Below are 24,368 nucleotides of genomic sequence, written 5' to 3' on the forward strand. Positions count from 1 at the left end.
ATTTCAATCGGGCTTCTCAGGTGTCTCTGTCCAGGGCGTCCAGAATGTCTGTCCAGGCTTCCGTGTCATAGGCCCTCTGTAGGCAGGTCTGCCATTGAGAGTGGTGTTTCGAGAAGGGGCTGTGAGTATAGGTGTCGCGTAATGATCTCCTAGAGGCCTGCCATTACACCTTTGTGTCATCCCCAAGTCTTAAGATAAGTAACCACTGGCAAAGTCTCATGTCCCCAGCGAGTGGTACCAATATTCTTTTTAAGACAGTGCTTGTGTTGTAGGTATTGCCATTCCTGCCTTGGATGTAGATTATACTCCTCCCGTAATTTATCAAATGATTTGGGTGCCCCATCCTCAAGAACTTGGGTTAAGTTGTCAATACCGGCCGTGCTCCATTGTGGCCAGTTGAGAACCACTCTCCCTGCTTGTAAACTATCATTGCTCCAAATGGGGCTTGGGCGTGTAAGAAAGGGTGTAACCGGAGTAAGTGGTATGCTCTGCACAATGCTGCATGCATCACCCTTAGGATCGGGTTGGCTGGGCTGGTCGGAGAGGGGCCATTGCAGTATAGTCCACCGAGGCCACCTCGATGGGAGAGTAGCGTTTTCTCTGTGATCACCCATTGTGGTGGCTCCGGAAATCCGGTAGCATGTATGCCAATTGTGACAGGTGTAGGGAAAGGGCATAGTGCTCCACCGAGGAAAGTCCCAGTACCTTGCAAGTGCGGTGCGCCAGTAGCTTAGCCGACGCCAATCATGGACGTGTGGTACCCCACACGAAGGTTCTGATCACTGCATCTATTGGCCGTAGGGTCGCGATGGGTACCTGAAGAGGAAGCATACCCAAAACATAGGTAAATCGTGGAAGCGTGACCATTCTCACCACCTGTAGTCTGCCCCACATGGAAAGGCCCAAGTGTGACAATTTCTCGAAGCCTAGCTTCAAATGTGCAATGAGGGGGTCCAAGTTATCTGCCTCTATACGTTCTAAGCCTCGGTTGATGAGTACTCCCAGGTATTTAAGGTGATTCGGGGTCCATTGGAATGGGAAGCCATGTATTGCGGCTTTAATTGTCACCAGCGAGAGGGGCAGCGCTTCGCTCTTGTCCCAGTTTACCCGGTATCCGGACAGGATCGCAAATCCATCAATAATCTCTAGTAAGGGGGGCAGAAATCGCTCCAATTCAGTTATGGTGAGCAGAACATCATCGGTATAGAGGTAGTTTTTTGAGGCCCCTCCCGGCAGAGGTATTCCTGTAAGCAACGGAGTGATGGAATGTGGCCGACAGTGGCTCCATCGCTAACAGAAACAAAAGTGGCAAAAGAGGACAACCCTGTCTTGTCCCTCTTCGAATGGGGAAAGGGTCTGATAAAAATCCCCCACTGTTGGCCTGCGCCATGGGGTGGTCATAGAGCAGGCGAACCTTGGTGATACATTGTTCTCCTAAACCAAATTTTTCTAGAGTCGCACATAGATAGGGCCATTCTATGTGATCAAACGCTTTTCCAGCATCTAGAGATAAGGCTAGTGCTGCGTCTGGTATGTTCCTGGATTCCCATAGAGTATGGCAAAGGGTGCGCAGGTGATTCCTGGAGGTACGTCCCAGTACAAACCCCACCTGAGTATAGTGAATTAGAGGTGGGATAACTTTGCGCAAGCGGGTCCCTAGAATGCTGGCCAGTATCTTGATATCTCCATTCAGGAGAGGTATGGGCCAGTAGCTGCTGTAGAGTAGGGGGTTCCGTCCCGGTTTCAGTATGACGGCTATTGTTGCTCTGTTAGATATTGCACTCAGAGAGTCCTCTCGACAGGCCTCACTCAAGGCCTTGTGTATGGCGTCAATCGCCTTCTCGCCAGCCCACTTATAAAATTCCGCAGGGAAACCATCTTCCTCTGGTGACTTATGGTAGGGAAGGTGGGAGATGGCTTCTGCTATTTCCATCCTGCATTTCTCTCCTTCAAGAAGGTTGCGACCGTCAGCCGACATATGAGGTAGATAAGCGTTGGTTAAAAAGGTCTCTATTTGGGCAGGGCTAGACACCATCTCCGTGGTATAGAGATGTTGGTAGAAATCACAAATTAATTAACAATTCACTGCGGTGTGTAATTATCTCCCCATTAGAGGTAGTGATAGCAGGGATGGCTTGGGCGGCCGTCCTCTGGCAGAGTTGTGCTGCCAAAAGTTGCCCGGCCTTCTCCCCTTGCTCATAATGCCATCGTTGTAGGAGTTGCAGGACAAATTCGGCTTGGGACGTGTAGAGCTCATTGACGGCCATGTGGGCACATTCCAGGTGTCGTCGTATAGGGAGAGATGGGTGGGTTGTGTATTGCTGCGTAAAACAAATCATATCGCCCTCCAAGGTCTTTTGACAGATTTTTCTGTCACTACTGGCTAGCGCAGCGTCTCACATCATTTGTTCTTGTAGGGTCGCCTTAGCTGCTGCCCATAGATCCGTCTTGGAGTCTACGGTGCCGGCATTGTCATGCATGTAGGTGGACATATGGGCCTGTAGTTGTACCTTACTTTGGGGAGAACAATAGCGGTGAAAGGCAAAACACCAGGGTTTGAGGCCCAGGGATACTAGGCCCGTGTGGACAGATAGGTGGATCGGGGAATGGTCTGAGAGGCCACATTCCAATATTCGGGTATCGTGGGTTTGGACCATTACGCTGTGTGCTATGAGGAAATAATTCAGTCAACATTGGGTTCCATGTACAGGTGAAAGGAAAGTATATTCCCTGTCAGTCGGGTGTGTCAGCCTCCATTGGTCCACCAAAACATTATCTGTCATCACATCAGTCTGAAGGGCCCTGTCGTTGTTGTTGCTAACATCGAGCGGTCCGGTCCTATCTAACACAGCGTCCCTGGCCAGGTTCCAGTTTCCCCCATCACTTAACGGGTTGCCCCTATTTCAGTCAGGAGGTGGTGGATTTGTAAAAGGAACAATCTTTTAGGATCGGTTGGTGCATATACGGAGCCCACACAAATCGAGGAGTCTCCCAGCCTTAGTTTAGCGAAAACATATCTCCCCTCTTGGTCAGCCCATGATTTTATGACAGTAAGGGGCATATTCTTACGGAGGAAGGTCGCAACTCCACATTTCCTTGAAACACCACTCCGTGGCTCTTGTTGAGTAGGACTGCAACTAAATAACGCTTTTCCCACTCAATCACGGATCATCTTCCCGGATTCAACACTATCAAGATGCGTCTCCTGAAGAAGGGCTACGTCAGCCCATTTGGATTGGAGGTAGGGGAGAATTTTCTTCCATTTCACGAAATGCGTTAGGCCGTTGACGTTCCAGGATATGATTTGTAGTGCAATGGTTGCATTTGGGGCAGGACTAGCCATGATGGAACTGGAAGGGAAGGGCAGATGACGTGTGGGGTGAGGTAAATTATGTGAACCGTGAGGTTCTGTGTGGTGTAATGCGGGTAGGGACTAGGTAGTATTGATAGGAGGGTGCTGTGGGATGATAGGCGGTCACCTGCATTGTGGAAAGGGTTGGGTGCAGGAGGGAGTTAATAAGAAGGGTGATGGAGATAAGGGGGGAGATAGGGACACCAGGAGAGAAGGAGGAAGGAAAGAAGAGAGGGGGGTAGATAAGGAAGAAATAGAGGGAGGAAATAGAGGGAGGAAGAGAAAAGAGAGAAGAGAAAAAAAGAAGAGATGAGTGACTTTGGATCAGGGGATCAGAGGATTAGAGAATCAGAGGATCAGAGGGAGGGGCAAAGGAGCAAAGCCCCACAAGTCCTTATCTGTAGACTGCAAGTCTGTACCTGTGAAACCCACACGATCGGCTAGGCGGGCCCCAACCGGGAAAGGGAGCAGAGCATTTTTATCCTGCCAGCGGGTTTGCTGCAGGTGAGGATAATAAAAATCATATAATAATATAATGTACTATAATATTACATAATAAAACATAATATAACATTATACACACATTGGTGGAGGATGTGAGAGGGGCTGCGTGCTGCCCGGGGGAGCGGATATGGGCCAGGGTGCACCCTCCCAGCACTGATTTCACCAGGATATGAGTGGGAGAGGAGGGGGGTCAAGTAGAGCAACGGTAGTACCCCTACTGTTGTGGATATCGTGAATATCACCAGTTAACGCTGGTGATAATGATGGTCCCGATCTACGAGAATGCCGCGGCTGTTGTGGGTCTAGGGGGAGGGGCCCAGTCTTCGTAGGTGCAGAGGCAATATGTGCAAGTGGTATACCAATGTGGCTGCATCGTGTTATAGCATTGTACGCTATAGCATACCACTAGTCGTTTGTCACGATTGCTGAGGTGCTATCTCCATGCCATGCTCATGTTCCTAAGCATCGTGTACAAGCCGCGTTGCCCCTAAGTTGCAACAAAAAGGGGGGGATTGCTTATTCAGTAAGGCAGCGTGCTCGTTGAACTCAGTTACTGGGGAGGAGAGGAGAGGGCAAAGGAGGGTGGGGGAAGAAGTCTTGTCTAGAGATAACAAGAATAATATAGTGTTAATTTCTTAAAGCATCAAACAGTGACATATTAGATATGGATAACAAATAGGTCCGGAAGGCTCAAAGGGCTCAGACGGAACCTGGCATGCACTGAATGTCAGCAGATAGTTCCTGGGGTCAAGCCGGAGTAGTTGTGTCCATGGACTGGGGCTGTAGACCCTCCAGGAAAACACGCAGGTCCTCTGGATCATAGAAGTCCTTAGATACGCCATTTTTGGTGATCCACATTCTCGCTGGTTCAAACAATCCATACTTCACCTCCAGCTGACGCAGCTGGGGTCTGAGGGCCAAGAATGCTCTCCGACGATCACTGGTCTCCTTTGAGAAATCAGCTGTTATCCGGACCTCGTATCCTTTTGCCCGAAATGGCCCGGGATTCCCTGGCCACTAGGAGGAGTTGGCGGGTCTGTGCATGTCGTAGGGGACAAACAATGATTGGGCAGAGCCTAGAGGCTTCATCCCATCGTTTTGGGCCCAGTCTGTTCGCTCTCTAAAACTCCATGGGCAGGTCGAAGGTTAAGTCAGTTAGCTTGGGAAGAACCCCCCTTACGAAGGATTGGGTGTCTGTACCTTCTATGCCTTCCGGGAATCTGAAAAAGCAGACGTTGTCCCTGCGACTCTTGTCTTCCAGGTCGATCAGCAGAGGTACAAAAGTTCCTGATCTCTGTCTTGGGAAGTGGTGAGATGACCTTCCATAGTCGTCATAAGTTGCTCCAGTCCTGTCACCCAAGACTGGAAGACCGCTATGTCCAACCACATGGATTTTGTCTCCGATGTCAATGATGTTATAGCATTGTCCATCCCCTCGAGTCTACGACCTACCGCTGAGATGTCCTGTAGTATACGATCCATGGTTGCTTCCTGTACCGGGTCGACCATGGTGTGGGGATGAGTGGGTGGGTGCGATCCTGTGGCGGAGGACGGAGGTTGTGAATATTAGAGGTCTTCAGAAAAAAGTATTTGTCTTGCTAGCTTACCTGTCAGCTTGCCACTGGGTATTGCAGAGCTCATAGGGTGGATATAGCCCGCAGGTCTGTGTCCCGAGAGCCTCTCTAGTAATGTTGTCTTGTGGTACAGGATCGACGTGGAGGCGATAGACAGATGAGGAGAGGGAGAAGGGGGACTGTCCTCGTGCCCCTCCCAGCAATGATTCCGATGCTCTCTATGGTCTGAAACTATCTGGAGCTATGATAGCACTTAGTGGGGGGTCAGGTTCATTTCTTGCAGATTGAGTGATTCCGTTGAGATAGAGGTGTTTGAGCGTGCGGAGTCTCCGGTGTCCCGACAATGTTGTTGCCTCCTTGGGCAGGACAGGTACCCTGATCGCTATGTGTCTCTGGGACGGTGCGAATGGGGGGGGATCAGGTCACCCTGCCACTGAATCTACAAATTGTGGATTGCCTCCCTGAAGAGGGTCACTCCGACTGCAGCAGTCCGTGTCCCAGCTGATCAGTGCCTGTGTTGACAATGGCGGCCTCAAAGACTCCCCCGCTGGATCTCCATCATGGCAGTCTTTCTGTGCACTGGGGAATCAGGAGTCTCCCAGTAAGGACAACAGCAAGGAGGGCATCTAATGCCGGGGGCGAGACATGAAGCAAGACCGTTTGGGGCACCGTGGAGTGATGAAGGGAATATCCGGTACTTGTATTTGGATGTGTGTCCGTCTCTTCTTCCAATATGTGCAGGGGCGTCGTTGCAGGACCCAAGGGAGCTTAGGAGGAGGAGGGGGTTGGAGAGGATCCCCCACAGACCCTCTTGATGGTCTTGTGGTGTTGTCAAGTCACTGTTGTGCGGCCATGATCACTCCGTTGCGTGGGGAGATCCCAGTGTCTCCTCGCTGTAACATGGTGTCAGGGAGGCGGTTGGGGGCAACCAGGAAAGCAGGAGGGGTCTCCAAAGCAGGGGGAGTCGTGTCTCCACCACCGTTGTCACACCAAACTCAATGTCAGTGCGGTGGGAGGGGGAGAGGTGCTGAGTATAGCTCATTGTTGGTGTCGCCTTATGTTGTCGCAGTCATAGGGTGCCAACTTGCTCCCACAGTTATGCTATTGGCAGCATGCCACACCTCCTCTCTGCTCCAAAAGCACCACGGGTCACATCCCTCATCTGGCACCCCGAACACACTGGCGCACAGCTTGCCACTCATCTCTTCTGGGCTCAAGTCGGGGGAGGGGCACCCAGCCTCCGTAGCACTCCAGCCCTCGATCAGGGCCTGATTAAGGGGGCAGAGGGGGTGGGGGGAAGGGCACCGAGATCAGCTCACCTCCGGTTCTGTCCTTTGTTGCCTCCTCCTCGTGGCTCTGCCCCGCCTCCACGCTGTACTCCGCCACCACGGCAGTCTGAGGCTCAGCACTGAGCAGAAGGCTGCATCTCCGTCTCGGCTCTCTGTCCCCCAGGCACCACGGGTCTCGCTCCTCGCCATGCGCCCGGCACCCCAACCCCGCTACCACACAGCCCCTCTTGGTGCCAGTTAGAAGGGGTGGTCAGCCCCGTGATGCCCATGTTCCCGGTCAGGGCCCGCCACCTTGCGGAGCTTCTCAATCAGGCGGCCAACTATGTTCATGGCCAGACCACCTTTTCCATGAGTTTTGCTCCTTGCCACCTGAATACCCATTAGATTGTTTATTCCATGTCTTGACTTGGCTCCTTTCTCCACCTTGTTGTCGGGGACAGTTTGATGTTGTAGTTGTTTACTTCTGCATTAATCTTCATTTTCAATCAAGACCTACAAGATTGGCACAATCAAGACTTACACAATTGGCAAGGATGATTTTTGACCTTATGGCTTTTTCTCTCTGATTTGAGCCATCCTTATGAGATGCATGACATCTTTTGTACATAAAAAGGGTTGCAGGATGGCACTGTGGCTACTGTCAGGAGTCACACTTTCCTCATGAAATTAAAAAGCAAACTTGCAGGACTTCACAGTATACAGTTGGTGACAAATGCAGGAACTTGAAACGTAACCCACTCTTTAATTATTAGGCAGTTTAGGCTTGACAATTGGAGGTGAGTATGGTCAAATATGTGGGTGCTAGTGACCAGGCACACAACCTGGTTTTGAAATAACTGGGTACGTTGAATTTGAGAACTGGATAATCTTAGGTAAATGGAGTTGGTGTCTTCTATATGAGAGTCAGCGATTGTGGAAGCATTTTGTGCTAGTCGAATGGCACATCTAAAGGCAAATACTCGGCCTTCATCCACAAAATAGCCAAATTGCCTCAAGACTGTTTAAGGTATGTTTTTTGGCCCTCCTAAATTACCTTGATCTCTGATGTTCAATTTTGCTCAAGCGGTCTGGTTCAGTATTGTGCCAGGCAGGACAGACAATGAACAGAATAAGGAGCAAACCACAGCCATTTACTTTGGCAGTCTGATTATTTAACCTTTGAAAGAAATTGTCGTCGAACTCCAACCAGTTTATACACAAGACCATTTCACTTGCACATTTAAACAAATGGGATACCTTTCAATAACCTATGTGCAAACTATTTCATTTTCATATAAACAATAAAAACAGTAGTAAAATTACAAAGCTATTAGCAGGGCCAAGGAGCTTTGAAAATATGTTTTACTCTGTAGAAAATCAACCAGGTTGCATGCCATCAGGGCAGGACTAACCTTAGTGGGCATTGGGCCTTTTCCTGGTGGGTTGGAAGGTTGGGGGCAGGTTCTTCTGCCGTCGGATCTGGTTTTGTTACTGGGGGCCGGTTTTGCAGCAGTGCTGCAATATCGGCCACTAGTACCAAAAGAACAAAAGCAGCAGTGTTTCCTCCAATCCTCCATTCTCCCCCACCCCCATGACCCAGGGACTGGTCTGACAACATTGCCAGGGCTGCTTTGGGTTTCCAGTCCAGCCCTGCATGCCATCTTATTTTATTTGTCATATAATAATATATTCTAAAATAAGCAGTGACTTGCAAGAAACCCTAAATATTGTAGGGGATTTTGGGGCCATACATAAGATATTTAGGAGAAGAAAAGTTTAAGAACCATGTTATTGGGGATGAGTCTGAGTAAAGCTCTAGTGGGCTAGGGCGGCTGATTTTCCATTGTTGACTTTTTGTCCAGATGTTACGTTGTGGCACTTGAGGTACTTCGGGTTACTTTGTTGCTGTGGTGGTGGAAGAAATCTATGCAGTATATGAGGAAGAGGATTTGTTTATGAAGAGCACCTTCTAAAAGATGTTAATCTACTTACACGAGTTCACAATTAGCTTTTGGAGTAGGGTCATGCAAAACTACAAAGCTTGGCGACTCCCTCCTTTGCGCAACTTATATTACTTTTTGCGAGGTATAGAGAGTGCATATCACACAAAAGGCTAAATTTAGGTCTTAAATACAAAAGAGTCAGTGTTTTCAGCCCCCTGCATAAATCTCTATTTGTACAAGGTTTAGAATTATGAGTTGGGTGGCATTTACTACATCTAGTAATTACCAGGTGCATTAAATATCTCAACCATTCATTAACATTTGGGAAGGCAAACCTGCTGGAATTTAACATGTGAAAAGTATGCCGTCTTTACATTGCTATGTTGATTTGTGTGTGTGTGTGTAGACACCAAAAATTTGATTTTCTTCCACTGTATCGTTATATATCTGGTGTGATAAAAGCACCAGGATTCTGACAAACTTTAGGGCCTTAGTGTTTGGCAAGCAGGGTATTCCACCACAAATGTTTAGATCTCTGAAAATGTCTGACTGTACTCCACCAAAAGGCAGAGATAAAGACCTGTGGAAGGCAAACCACCCACCAAACTCTAAAGGATGCACAAGTTTTTTTTTTTACTAAAAAGAGGGGCAGCTTCAGTGCACATGAGGTACTATTCCTGCATCTGGGAGGAGGTGCAAGACAGAGCAAGTGTCACTCTGAAAATTTCCTTTTTGAGCTTCATCCCCATGATGTTCCTTGACCTAGCCCAGCCATTGTTCCTCTTCACCATGTACCCTGCCTTACTTTTGCCACTACGGTTCCTTTGAAGTCACATTATATCCTGCTTTCCTGGATGGCATGTGTGGCGGCTGTAAAACCACACTGTTTTGAGCACTAAAGTCAAGAAAGCTTTGCATCAGTGAATTCAGGTAAATGCATTTGATGTTGCTGAAGAAAATGCATTTGATGTTGCAGTTTCCCTGAGTTTGTGTGATTTTTTTAGGTAAAGGTAAAACCTTAGCCTGCTCATACCTGGGGTAGATTTTCTGAATTTGATGGCATTTAGCAAAGATTCCGACGACTACTCCTAGAACACAACTTTAGTCAGTGATTTCCACAAGAATTTTAATTTGCAAAATTTACTCAGGCCATATTTTCATCTAAGTTACTCTAGGTCAGTAAATTAGGAGGAAATATGCATTTGTATGTTCTTTCTGTTTCAACAGTAGAAATGTGCCCTACGTCCCTTTTTAGTGCTGTCTTACAGACAGGGTTTAGCTGTCTTCTAGCGTACACCATTAGTGAACAATACCAAAACTTGCAGTCGGCTTTGTGTTATTCTTTTAATTACCATTGATTGGCTTTCGCTCTCATTTGCTTGCTTCATATTCAATGGCTTTTTTATGCTTCTTGTGATTGCTCCTCCCAATATTTACCTTCCTTTTAATTCCTTCTGCATATTTGTCTTGCTCTCCTTGTTACTCCTCCATCCCACACCAGCTCATCCATTGCCTCTTTCTGCAACTCACTCCATCTTTTTTTTTTTTTTTTATGGCTCCTTCATTGTTTTGTCCACAAATACATTTTTATCTTTTTGCTTTTCAGCATCAGCAACATAGCAAAAATTGTTTTTGTTGCTAATGCTGAACGCATTGGCAAAAGGCAACAGCCAAAGCCAAAGGATGACAGCTCTGGCTTTGGCTGCGATTATTGGTAATGGGGCATTGCCTTCCCTTTCTCACCCTGCCTGGAAAGGCATGTACCTTTCGTAGGGTACATTTCCAGAGTGGGAAACTACCCAAAAAACATTTTTGAATGTCGCTACGCATTAGAGCTAGTGTGTGTTAACATGCTTTTGAAGAGTGGCTCACCTAAAATTTACCAGGACCACACGTATATTCCTAACGTCAGTATGTGCGTAATCCAAACATCTGACATGTTGCCTGTATTCGCAAACAGGCATGTCTTCCTGCATATATTAATTGCACATATAAACATAACCTGCATGTGCAAAATCTGTTAATCTGTTAATCAAAATGCTTCAGTTTGATTTTACACCACCAGATAGAAACTCTTTTCAACATGAAAGCACTGAAACTAACTATATTGCAAAATATATGCAATTCTTTAGCAATCAAAGAACAAGAGATGCAAATCCAATTCCCAATCGTATGATAAATCGCATGCGACAAGCGTCAGTTCTTCTACTAATTACTTTCCAAATGACGTATTTGTCAGCCGGCTTCTAGGATTTAGCAAGATAGCCAGTTTTTCCCTAGAGGGAGGGACACCGTACTGCTAAAAATCAATCAGTTGTCAGTGAGCTGATGCCTCTCATTAGCTCTGGGTGGGCATTGGCTTTGATTAGAGGAAGAGCCCCGGGCAATGGCTTCTTGTCTAAGATCAAGTCTTCATTAATCAAGGCTTGACAGGGAAAACTCAGAGTAACAGCTCATTGAGTCACAACAGATATGGACCAAAGGAAGAAATTCCCATCCATCATGTGTACCTCGGAATCAACAGTGCCATGCGTCAAAAGCCCAGTCGCATCCGCCGTTTACTGGACGGGGTTGCATTTTTCTGTGATCAAGTTAGCCAATGCGACAAGAGTGGAAATTCTCCTCAACAATTAGCGGCAATTATCGTCAATAAGAGAAATCCAATCTCAAAAGCTGATTTCAAATCTTATCAAATCGGCTTCTTATAAAAGGTCTGTAATAATGAATTATTTTGAAATGTAAAAGAAACATTTAACACGTTCATGAATAACCAGCGTATGCCTTTCTCAAAGAGCACACATTTGACATGTTTTTTTTCATTGCCGCTTATTCTATTCTGTGTAGAGGTTGTCTTGTCTTTTGAGCTGAATTTTGTCAAAACAAGACATATGATTGGACAGATTACTGAATTTTATGGACACATGAGCTACTGGATCTAATAATGTGTCTTCAATTTTCAGATTTATTAAAGCTTCTTAATTAAATCAAAATACAATTTATTAATATTTACATTTCATGTTTGACATGGAACTGACTTGATTAGTAATTGATAATGCAAACATGTTTCTCAAAATTGAATTAAATGGGCCAGATGTACTGAACTATTTAGTGGTCGCAAACTTTCTGATTCCAAAATCGGAGTCTTTGTGAATGTAAAAAGTTTTGTTCTAATGTACGAATCCCATTTTAGGAGACTTCTAACAATTCCTAAAAAAAAGATTCTGAATGGTTACCAAATCTCATTATGGAAGGGGTATGTTATTGGCATCTGTTCAAAATTGTAATTCAGTTAACATTTGTAGAAATGGGTTGTGTGAGAATTATGGCTTATTTTATGGTGTGGTTGTGAGACCTCACCATGTAATACACTCATGAATACATCTTAGGTCCAGTAAGGCTCATTTGTAAAACCTCTTACTCAATCCTTGGTAGCACTGGCTTCGAGCATCAAAGCTTAATCAAAGGAACTAGTGTAAAGTATTTAAAAGCACCAGACAACAGAATAAAAAGAGATCACATGACACCAAATAAATCTTGCTCTTATTTATAAAATAGATTATATTGTTATGGATTTTTTGGACACTAAGAGGAGGAAAATCCACCAGAGAAATTGAGAGCTATAAATTATTAAACACAAAATGGAATCAACTATTTGTAACCATGATGTTTATAAACTTCTGAAAAGTTTGGAAGAGTTGTGTTTGGTCAATAAGGAATATTTGAACAGTTACTGTTTCACCAAAGAAGTCTTGGGCCCAGTTTTACACCTTACATCAAGCGCACCCTTGACTTTAATGGAGTGGCCCTAAAGCTGAGGATACAGGATGCTGGGGATGACAAAAGATGAGCTCTGGGAGCTGTGTGGTTGACGGCGCCTCCTTGTGGTTATTCCTTATTCATTGGTCCACATGTAAGGTGGGGCGTCTTAGGTAGGGTGTTAGACCGCAAGGGTCGGTGTCCTTTGAAGTCCTCTTTGAGGAAGTAGAAGCCCAGTGTGTTTCTTTTGATGTGGCCTAGTGTCCATCGTGGGCAATTAAATGACTCTCCTGGCACCAGAAGACACAGGAGTGATTTTTGAGTCCGGGGTGAAGGTAATCTTGGCTGCAAGTTGGAGGTAAATGGTGATTCCTTGAAGATGGCTACTGACTAGTCAATACATGCAACTCCAGTTTTTATGTCTCTGGTGCAGGATCAGCGGGTCAGCCTACTGACCATTGGAGTCACTGCTTCAGTCTGGAGCTCGGGAATGACTTTTCCATGAGCCAGGGACCAGTGGCACATCCCTCTCTTCACTAGCCCAATGAGCAGCATGTGCAGTCCAGTAGCCGGTGCAGCCTCCATTGCCAGGTTGCAGGGTCAGCAGGGTAGCACTAGTTTGATTCTTTCTCCAGTCCAGATGTGATCTGAGATTCAGGGTGCCATGGGTTCCATTTTGAAAGTGCCCTGGATGGAAGATGCAGCCACCAGCCAATGGGCTACCAGGATCCCTCCGCCCTGGTGGTGACTTTGGCTATGGGTGGAGTCTATCAATCACAGAATGCACTATTCTGCCCACACTCGCAATGTCTGAACCTTTTCTCTGTCATGAGAAGCTTGGTAGCCCATCCTAGAGATGTGGCTGTCTGTGGGCTACCCACCAATGGAAAAATGGTTTTGCTACTGGCTTCCCCTCTCTGTTTCCACCACTAGCCCATCTACCTGAAGAAAGGGGGAGTCCTATCCAAGCATGATTGCCATTTGCCCACCAAAGGTGGTTTCTATTTTAAGGCTCGCCCTTTGTGGCTTCTGCGGAAGGCCACCTGATAAACTGGAAACATGGTGAAACTTTCTAAAAGTTGCTTTTCCTTTAAACTGACATTAAATTCAACTTGGGCATCAAGTCAGGTTTAATGGCATGATTAATTTGATACCTTGAAGTACCTATTTTATTAGTCCCATTCGGAAGTTAGCCAGACAGAGATGTAAGCCGCTAACCCTGTGCAAACCAAAGGAGCTAGCAGCTTTAACACAGAGTTAAAAAAACAGCAGCATAATTCCAAAACTTTGTGGGTGATCATGCAGAAAGAACCATTTCCTTACACAGCCCCCCCCCACAAGATGAAAGATGATAAGCAACTAGCACTTGTCCTGATGCTTCTTATCATCTAAGTGGAAGAACCTAGAAAGGCCATCTACAATAGCATGTTCAATCTCAGGTCTGTGTTGCATTGTAAAGTCCATACCCTGTAGGGAAATGGACCACATCAACAATGGGGTTCTCTACTCTTATCTGAATCTGCAACTTGAGAAGCCTGTGGTCACTTTTGACTCTGAAGTGAGTCCCAAACAGGTAGGGCCTCAGCTTCCTCAGGGACCAGACCACAGCAAAGGCTTCCCTCTCAATGGTACTCTAATGCTGCTTTCTGGTGAGGAGTCACCTGCTGAAAAAGGCAACTGGCTGATTTTGACCTTGACAATTTACCTGGGACAACACTGCCCCAACCCCCTGTTTAGAAGTATCAGTTTGGACAATAAATTATTTGCTAAAATCAGGTCCCTTTAGAACAGGTGCTGAACACAAAGTGTCCTTCGGGGTGTCAAAGGCCTTTTAAAATTGAGACAATCTATCTGGCTTATCAGTGTATTGAGCTGTTTAGTTATGAGGTTAACATGTTCTTTTTTCAACTTTTCTCCCCTACTTACTCTCTGTGTCTTCGTTTCTTCCTTCCCTGATATTCTGTGGCATCCAGCCTGTCTTAACAGGATCGTTGTTTCGATATCTTCAAGATGGCCCCGATCTTTTAGTCCTTTTTTAGTCCGTTTTCTGTTTCTATAACCTGGCAGCACTTCCACTTCGCATTTCATCAATATGTTCTGTATTCTGCTCGGCAAAACATCCAAGATGGCAGTTCGGTATCGTCCTTTGTTTGTTTCCATACACTTTCGCAAATACTCACCGGACTTCCGGGGCCATGCACTATATTTGGAACTCGTGCATCCCAGCGGGGGTTACGCTACCATACTTCAGGATCGGCGTTCCACTGCCGGCCCCGTTTTCACGAGAACGGTGGTTTGACCGGATTTACGGCCCTGGACCTGGTCAAAGTGTTGGTGCCAGTATCTTTGTTGGTAAGACTTTTTTTGCTTACCGCTTCTATTTGACACTGTTTGGTGGTGTATTGATACTTGCAGGGCAATTTATCTATTTAGTATTTTTCATTTTGTGATTGCTATTGATTTTCATGTTTTTTTCAGTTACTTTAACTTATGGATATCTTATGACTCAATTTCGTTTATTTCAGATTTTTGGTCCATTTCAATTACTAGCCGCCAATGGGAGCTTATCCCATTTATTACTTTTCTTCATTAGCACGGACCTTTTAGGACTTTACTCCTTTTTATTTTTTCTTTATTTTTTCTTTTTTACTTCTTTCCTTTAACAGGGTAATCACAAATGACTTTCCATTGAATGTTACTTACCATGACCGACTGGATACCATTTAGGTAAGCCTCCCCTCTTTCATACTATCTATTCGCACTGTCTTTCGGGTACTACTTCAAACATCACATTGGGTAAAAAGTATCCTTCCCTAGTTAAATACTTTATTCGGGTACCTAATCTAACTTTCTTGGCTTAAACTCTTATTCCTTGCCCGTTTCACCTATTTCACGGTCACATATTTGTGAATTTGCCACTCATTTACGAATACTAGGACACTTTTCACATATGCGTCTATGTACATTTATCTCTTGTTATATAATCTTGTTTTGCTTGTTGTATGCATTTAGGTTCTGCTGGTATGTCGTGTATATTTGTATGTTACCAAAAAAATAATTGTTCTTTACACTATTATTCCATATCATATTACAGCCCTGAAGAAGCCCTATGTTGATGGGTGAAACGCGTTGGCTGTCATTGCTATGTACCTTTTGCCATAAAAAGAGCACTGTGCGAATATGTGACTTTGGAATTGGAAAGAAATAAATGGAAGATTTGCTTCATCACTACTACAGGAGAATTGGACTCTCTTTTACTGCATTCAAATACTTTTAAGTGGTGCACCGCCCTCATAGTTTTCATCATTGGGTTTTTTCTGCCTTCTGGGCTCCTTTTTGCAGCAGGGACCTGGGCTGAGTTGCACACTACAGATATTAGTATTGATCACTTACCTATATGTGGATAGCAGGGTACATATAGGGATTTGTGCGTTATTTATGAGCCTGCTGCACCTCTCCTGTTTAGTGCCTTTTAAAATTGGTCAGTCCAGATGACTTTTCTGGGTTGTTTTTGGATGTTAACCCTGTCAAAGGTGCCCCATGGTACCATAACATTAGACAAATCTTATATAATACCCAATCAGGCCAAGAAAGACTGTAAGTTGGTTTTGTCTCTCAGGAGCTTCCCAGGCCAGAATTATCTGGATTTTGGACTGGAGAGTCTGTACATGGCCTCCACATATATAGTGGCCCAAGTATATGACAGAACCTTGCCCTATCTGGCAGTAGCTGACTTTGATAGTCAACTCTGCCTGTTGTATGACTTGAAGCGTCTCCTTGAGGTTGACTGGGTGATCCTCCCAGGTGGAATTAAACACAGCAATATTGTCCAGATAAGTTGCAGTAAATTCCTCCAAGCCTGAGAGTACCCTGTTGACCAACCTTTGGAAGGTGGCAGATGCACTTTTCAGTCCAAGGGTCATCACTTTGAACTGAAAGTGGCCTTCATGAGTTGAAAAGACAGACCTTTCTTTGCCTCCTGGTGTGAGGGCTATCTGCAAGTAACATGAGGTATTATAAAAAATGTTCATATATATTTTGTATCCCCCAGCTTGTCAATGAGCTCATATGCTCTTGGTATGGGAGGAATCAGTCTTGGTGACTGCATTTATGCTTCTGTAGTCCACCTCGAATCTCATATCTTGGTTCCCTCCTTTGGAGTTTGGTTTGTGCACCAACACCACTGTGCTGGCCCATGGACTACTTGAGGGTTCTTGGCAACCTCATCTTTGATGCTAGCTTTGACATGATCTGACAATCTATAGATTATGCTTTTGAAAGGCTAGCTATCCCCGGTGTCCACATCATGGGTACACTATGTTGTCATACCTGGAGTCAATACGAACAGACTAGCAAACAGACTGAGCAAGTTGAAACAGTCTGTCTGTTGTTGCTCTGATAAAGTGGCAAAGAGAACTACTCCTTCATCTAAGTCATCTTTGACATTGATGGACAGGAGATTAGGGAGAGTCTCACTTTCAGCATATTCCCCTCCATCTGCCACCATGAGCATTGTGATATCTGGTCTGTCATTGTGGAGCTTGATCATTTCACATGTATCACCCAGTGAGGGTGCATGGGTGTTCATAATTCCACCCGATATGTCACTCCTCTCTTCCTTTCCAAGATAGCTTAAGGCTCAACCCAATTATCTTGGAGGGCTCCTGGAGCCACAAGCTCTAGGACACACACCAGTTGTCCAGGCTAGTACACACAGATGGTGGCCTTCTGGTCAAAGCTCCTAGCTGGCCTCTGTGTTTCTGGTTGCTTTCTTTCTGTGCTCAATCAAAAGAGAGTTTTTCCTTCAACAGATATATAAAGTATACAGTAGTTCATCTGTGCCATGACAGTTTTTCAATCTTTGACCCAGAGATTAATTTGCACATCATAGTTGATCTTCCAGCAAATGCATCTTACCATGTAGAATCAAATGAAATATCCACCAAGTATTCAACCTACTCTTATTGGCACACAATACCTTGTAATGGCCCAGTTCATCCTCAATTAGTTCAAACAGTGGAGAAAATATTTGTTTTGAGATTTTGCTACTTATGTTATATAAACTCCTGCTCACAGAAAAAGCATTGAAGAGCTGTCATTTTTTTAACGCTGATTCCATTTTGTGATCATGAAATCTCTAGGCACTAAATCTTCACTTGCCATAGACAATCTGCCAGAAAGATCTTCTCAATAGAATCTATCAGCACTTTATCAATATACCGAACTCCTTATTCTCCTTTGGATGCAATTTGGGCTTAAGCTTAAGGAAAGTCAGTTTCTCAGGGACTTTCCAGGTCCCTTTGAAAGATAGGTGTCATTAACCAATTTGAACTCGTAGGTTGACCATATTTATCAAATAAATCCCCATCGTCAACCTGAAGATTTACTGCTGAAGAAAAACCACATTAGATCTGATGTAGTCCAAAGTAACATTAAGGCCCTCATTTTGACCCTGGCGGTCTTTTGACCGCCAGTGTTAATGTGGCGGTATCACCACCGACAGGCTGACGTGTATACTGCCACATTATGAGGGTGGCAGGTTGGCCGCAGCCAACCCGCCACATCACCGATCATACCGCCATGGCAGTATGAACCGCCAGGCCAGAGATGTGCATATCCAACCCGGCAGTCCACACATGACCACCAGAGGTATAATAAGCCGGCCTACAGCCATGGTTTTTGTGGTGGTACCACAGCCATGAAAACTATGGCGGTAGGGCTACTGGTGACAGAGAATTCCTTCCCTGTCACCAGTAGAAGGCTCCTCCAACCCCCAGCAATCAAATCCCCCCACCTCCAACCCCCCCTACAATGACAGCACCCTCCAACCCCCATCCCACCCTCCGCCCTTCCCTCAATCATGCACACACACACCCACACAACATGCACCACCACTTCCATACATGCATTCACTTACACATACTCACATGCATTCACTCACACATACTCATACATACACACTGACATACAGACACATAGTCACTGTAACATACTGCATACAACCACGCATACACCACAACATTCACAGGCACAAACACAAACGCGCACACACATTCATACACACATGCAGACAACACACACTCGCACAAAACACACCCACCCTCCCACCCTTCACTCCCTCCCCTGTCAGACGCCAGACGCCAGACTTACCTTGTCAAACGAGGAGGTCGTCTGGATGGGAACGGGAATGGGCGCTGCTACCGCCAGCAACGCCCCGCCTGCAGGACATCGTCAGGCCGTCTTAATGGTAAAAATACAGTTGGCGGCGTCCTACTGGCGGGGCGGTGCAGGTGGTAGCACCGCCCAGGTGCCTCATCTGCCAGCATGGCTACTTCCGGATTTCTACCATAAATGTGACTGAAACCCGTCAGTAACCATATTATGGACCGCCAGCACTGTCCTAAGTCTTTCTTTGGACATAAATCTAGACTGAGAGGAGTCATCATTCTTAGTGTTGGAATCTGTAAACCAAAATAGCAAATGAAGACTGCCCCCATGTATTTAGCAATATGTTCCACCTATGCAATGCCAATAATAGCTTTTCGGTCATCATCATAAAGTGATAGGTCACCAGAAAGGTGCCAAAAGGGAGATCTGGGGCCAAAGTGTGACCCACAGCTGAAGCAAAAACCACTCTATCTCATCCTTAATTTAGCTGTAGCCGTCAGCATCATAATCTTCAAAGCTCATCAAAAGTCTGTCTTTACTGTGAGTCTGGACTCTATACAACAAACTGGAAAGCCGCTCCCTCCTCCATTTGCTGCATGCCCGATTTCCCTTACCACTTCTCCATTACCTTAGCAGCAAAGGAAATAGTATTGCACCATGGACATGGCCCCGCCGTTTCACCAAATTTTGTATGGGAAGACTTCCAGACTGCCAACAAGAACAATCCATGCCTTCCTTCCTAGAGATTGAAATTAGTCACTGTCTGGATGCACAGACTAAAGAATGGTATGCTTCCACTTCTTCATGGACTCGCTCCCAGTAGCAGAGGGATTACGGAAGCTAGAGTACTGAGAAAGAACAGAATTAGAACCTGGGGGTTTTATGTCAGGAAATAGTGCAAAAGCCTCAATTAGTGTGAATGGTACAAGAAAACAAGATGGGAAGCTCATGGAAGACACAACGTATTGCATCAGTTGGTTAACGTATTGCATACACAAACACACAGTAATTATCATCCAGTCTCGATGGCCTTTTCTCTCTGTTTAGTTCCTAAAATGTTTGCCTCTGGTGTATGAAGTGCTGGTATTGGCACCTCATACTAGGTCATCTTAGCTCTTATATCTATGTGCTAAGGGTCTTTAATTTGTTTATATCCTTTGTTTGTCAAATGTTTAACGTGAGAGGAATGAAATCCTGTAAATTAAAATATAAAAGTTGTTTCTGAAGGTCTCTGTGTGTTTTGTTTAAGATAGTTGAACCTTTTGCCACATACGTTAAAATAAATGTGTCCCACACCTGCGAGTTTTGGAGAAAAAAATGTGAAGCCTTGGCTTTCTGATATGCAGTTATGTCAGTAAACATGCTTACATTTTAATAAGACCTGCACATATGTAAACAAAACATTCGCGTTTAATTGATCTAATTGTAATGATTGTCTCTTTATTGCATAAATGGTGCTTCGTCTACCACTTACAGCCTCTGTGTCTCCTCTTTTCTCACTATAGACTGTGGGTTTTCTTTGCCTCCTACCCATTCCTTTCTATTTTAGCCTGAAGTATTCTCTGTTTTCTCATTTGTTATATGGAGTTATTAACTGTTGTGCAGGGTGACTGTTTGGTTGTTGGGAAATGCACACCTCTATTTAATGAATTCATTTATCTTCTGAGAAGGAGAAAAAACAGTTACTTTGGAATCAAAAATGCTAGCTATTGGATTTGGCTTTCTTTCAATGGAAAGTTGACGTGCAATGGTGGTGTTTTTCACATGGACGCAGCCTCTTGCTAGAGAAATCCTTTGGTCGAAATTAGCAGTATTCAGTAACCCGGTGAGCTCCCCAACGCTCTGTAGAAGGATACTGTTGCCATTGAACTAGATGAACTCTCCCAGGAAAATGGGTTACAGATTACCCACGCTCCATTGTGTTTCCTTCGCTTTATTTAAGCTTGAAAGGCAGACACAGAATTGTAATCTGCAATGACTGAAACAGGAAAAAGAATTCCAAAAAGAGGTGCACAATGGTGTTAGTGGCAGGGGGTGGCGAGGCGGCGGAGGGTGAAGGTGGGATCCATCCACCAGGTGTACCCAAAATGGCTGCCACTTTCCCACACGTATCACTCCAGCCCCCTGTGGCCTTGGCCAGGTAAGCTCTAAAGGGGTAGAAGGGATCAAATGACCGACGAAAGGAGTTGGAAAAAGCCAAAGAGCTGGGAAAAAAGTCAGAGAGGGCGTGAAGCCAAGAGAGGTGGTGACACAAGGAGATGGGGGATTTCTTTGCGCTTCATCAGTTTGTTCATTTCCATTCCCAAGCACTGGCTTAGAATCACCATGCTGGTTGCTCACCTGTGATTAACTCTCTGCAATGGATAGGGAAACAGAAGGCATTGTTCCATGGCTTTTGTCCCGTATCACAAGCTGTGCTATCAGGCAAGTGGCTGCTTAGCAACTCACAGATGTAACTATGCAGCTGTCATCATTATCCTTGTTTCCTATTATCCAGGTATTTCCTTTCTGTCCTAAAAGTGCCATCCAGTGAACTCGGCCCATAATGATGATGGGAATCCGAGTTGACTGCGTGTCTATTCTGTTAGCCAAAGAACAAGGAACTAAGGCATTTACCTGGAAACTCAGATCCACGATGTTTTTTTGTCTTTCCGTGTAAAATATGTCTTTGCTGTATATAAGCATCTTTTCGATCTGTTCTCCGTGAATGAAACGGTAAGACGCTGGGAGAGGAGTTTAAACGTTACAGTAAGTTCATAAAGTGACAGACAAGGCAATGATCATAATTGAAATTGAAAATTTACAGGTTGATTTTATGCTGTTTTAATTCGTTTAGTGGGACACATATTTTACACATTTTTAATACATGTAACTCCCATATTACAGCATACGTTGATAATGGTTTACTCATTAAGTACAAAGTAGCTAACAGAGTTTTATGCCCAGATTTAAGAGGGACTGGCACCATTTTAGCGCTGCCTTAGCATAATTTTTTTGACGCTATGGAGGTGCTAAGGTGGGCTTTTCCATGCGCCAAATTTACAAAGTGGTGCAATGCATGCATTGTGCTACTTTGTAACCCTTTGCACTACATTTGTGTCATGCATATTGTATTCAAGAGGAACGCTCCCCGTTAAGGGGGGCCTACAAAATGGCATGAAGAAATCTAAGAGATTTCTTTCCGTCATTTTGTTTTGGGCACTTTTAACACCTTCTCCGAGCAGGTGTTAAAAGGGGGCATGCCATTGTTTTCAATGAGCTCCTGTGTACTGTTCAGGGTTAGCACCAACATTTTGGTGCTAACACTGAACAGTACATCAATAGCATCAGAAATTCTGACTCTATTGCCCTTTACCCTGCGCCATGCTACACCGTATTTTAACAACTGCATACACATGGTGACGGTAGGGGGCGCAAGGGGACACAAGAAAAGTGGCGCTACATGTATTGTAGCACCACTTTTCTTAAATCTGACCCTTAGTTCCATAGATCACAGCACACATTGATTCACAGTTTACTATATCATAGGGCTAGATTTATTTGACCATCTTCTGATGTGCCACACAGCACCCTAGAGGAATCCCTTAGGTCGAGAATGTCGTGCCCCTTAAAAGTTATTCGGTGTCAATGAGCTCATGCCCTGGGAGGTATTGTCCTGTATTAGGGCCCCAACTTTGACATGGTCTCCTGCAGCCGATATGTTTTATCAATGGTCATCAGGAGTTTGAAAACTAAGAAAACTAACTTCGTATGGCAGTAGGTCTCTCCTCCCGGAAGTCTGAAATTGCTGTATGTCCTTCGGGTCCTAGAACGATAATGTCTCTGTGTGACAGTGATTCAACAATGAACAAATAATATAGTAAAATGTTATGCTGTACACCTGGTGTAAATGGTCTTTCCTTCTCAACTTCTTCTTAAACTTCATAACATTTGCAGCAGACAAACTCAACAAAAACGAAATAAACTTTCTGTAGGCGAATTCAATTGAAAAAACGGTTTTGTCAGATAATTCTTTTGCAAATCGTTTTTGAATAGAGAAAATTGTCTAACGATGTATATGTGAAAATTTAACAAATTTAGCAGATTTTACAGTCTAGGAAAAGTGAGCAGTTTTCCATTTGCACTTGAAAAACGTTAATCTTTGGCCAGGTCTGCTGTGTACTCAGGCAACAGTGACATTACTTCAGAGCTGTATATTGCAGCGCAGATAAAAAATAAAAATAAAAAACTACTACAGAGATAGATTCCAATGCATGTTGATAGCTTTGCATCGTGTCTGACAGCACACACAAATTCTAGGTTGTGCGAAATTCAAATAATTTATTTTGTGTAATTGAATACAACTTTAGGAAGATGTTCAAAGTGGAAACTCAAAATGATCTGATATTTTTAGCACAAAATGAGTCCTTGCATCCAAAATGAACGCGAGGACGTATTTTTGTTAAAAATAGCAGTGAATCAAAAGCATTTGCTTTCTGTTTGTTAGCGTTATTCTGCAATGGGATTTTCCCCAGAGTGGACAAAACATTATGCGTCGTTGAGTAATGTGGGGGATTTCTTGTAATGTTTGAATTGCTGGAAATTTGCAAGATTACGACCGCATAATGAACATTTCACACCATCCTGTTCTACTTCTTAGATGTGTAACATAGCTCATGTTAAAATGTTTCCCACCAGAATAGTGCAGTACACCTCAATATTCTTTTATCAGTTAATTTCCGAAGGGATATTAAACCATTGCTACCTAGCTGCCTGTTTGCTCCCTTTGAACAATTTATTCCTTTTGCTACTCAAAGCTTATACCAGGTACACACCAGATCTACTTCCAATGAATTGGTAATTCGGCTGATATTCAAATTCTGATAGAAAAATAGAACCAAAGCCTTACACACGTTATTTCTCACTTACAAGGAACTTTCAACGGTGATGGAAATCAGATGATATAATGTATGGTGTCTAACCATGCTAATATCTGGGCACTATTCCAGGGTACTTGTATTGTGTGAAATTCGCAGAGGAATGACCAGTGCACATCTTTGGCTCTCACCCACAACCTGTTCTTATATTAATATAGCTCCATCCACCAAGCTACCAGCGCAGCAGAGAGTACAACTGCTTCTCTAACTAAACACATATCTGTGACACAATATATATTCTTTCACCCTCACTTTTTTTAGGACATCATCAAAGGGCATCTTTGACTCTTAGACAGGTCAGTCTCGTCCAGCCATGTGCCCTCGAACCTTACTGGTGTGCTTCTGCACATAATGGTGTAGTTACTGCGAACGAGCCTTCTGTAATCAAGGAAAATGAGTCTCTTGACCTTTCTACCACTCTTGATGTAAGCTGTTTTTGAACTTACCTGAACTTACCTGAACCACGCCACTTGCCATCACTGCCACCACCACTGCCAAGAGTCCAGGGTTGCCATTACCGCGCCAGCAAGTACCATCTCCCGCGTCGCCGCCCCGGGACCTTAACTCCCGGTAGCCTCTGCAGCGGCGCGCAGCTCTGACGCGGCGCCAGGAGGCGCCTACAAATCGCCCAGAGGCCTGCTTCGCTTCACGGGACGCGTCGGGCGGGGCAGGAGGAGGCAGGGCAGGGCCATGCACTATTGTCGAGGTCCTTTGACATAGAGTACCCTGGTCCTTGGGTTGACAGTAACGTAAGCAGCTAATAATATTAATGTTTGTTTTGTGTATGATATAACCGGCTGACGTGTATTGTTGTGGGGGCACTTTGATAAAGAGGCAACCAGTCAACTCATTGAGGAATATTTCCACTAGATAATCGACGACTCCGC

The sequence above is a fragment of the Pleurodeles waltl genome, chromosome 7 (assembly GCF_031143425.1).
Source record: "Pleurodeles waltl isolate 20211129_DDA chromosome 7, aPleWal1.hap1.20221129, whole genome shotgun sequence".
Classification (NCBI taxonomy): Eukaryota; Metazoa; Chordata; class Amphibia; order Caudata; family Salamandridae; genus Pleurodeles; species Pleurodeles waltl.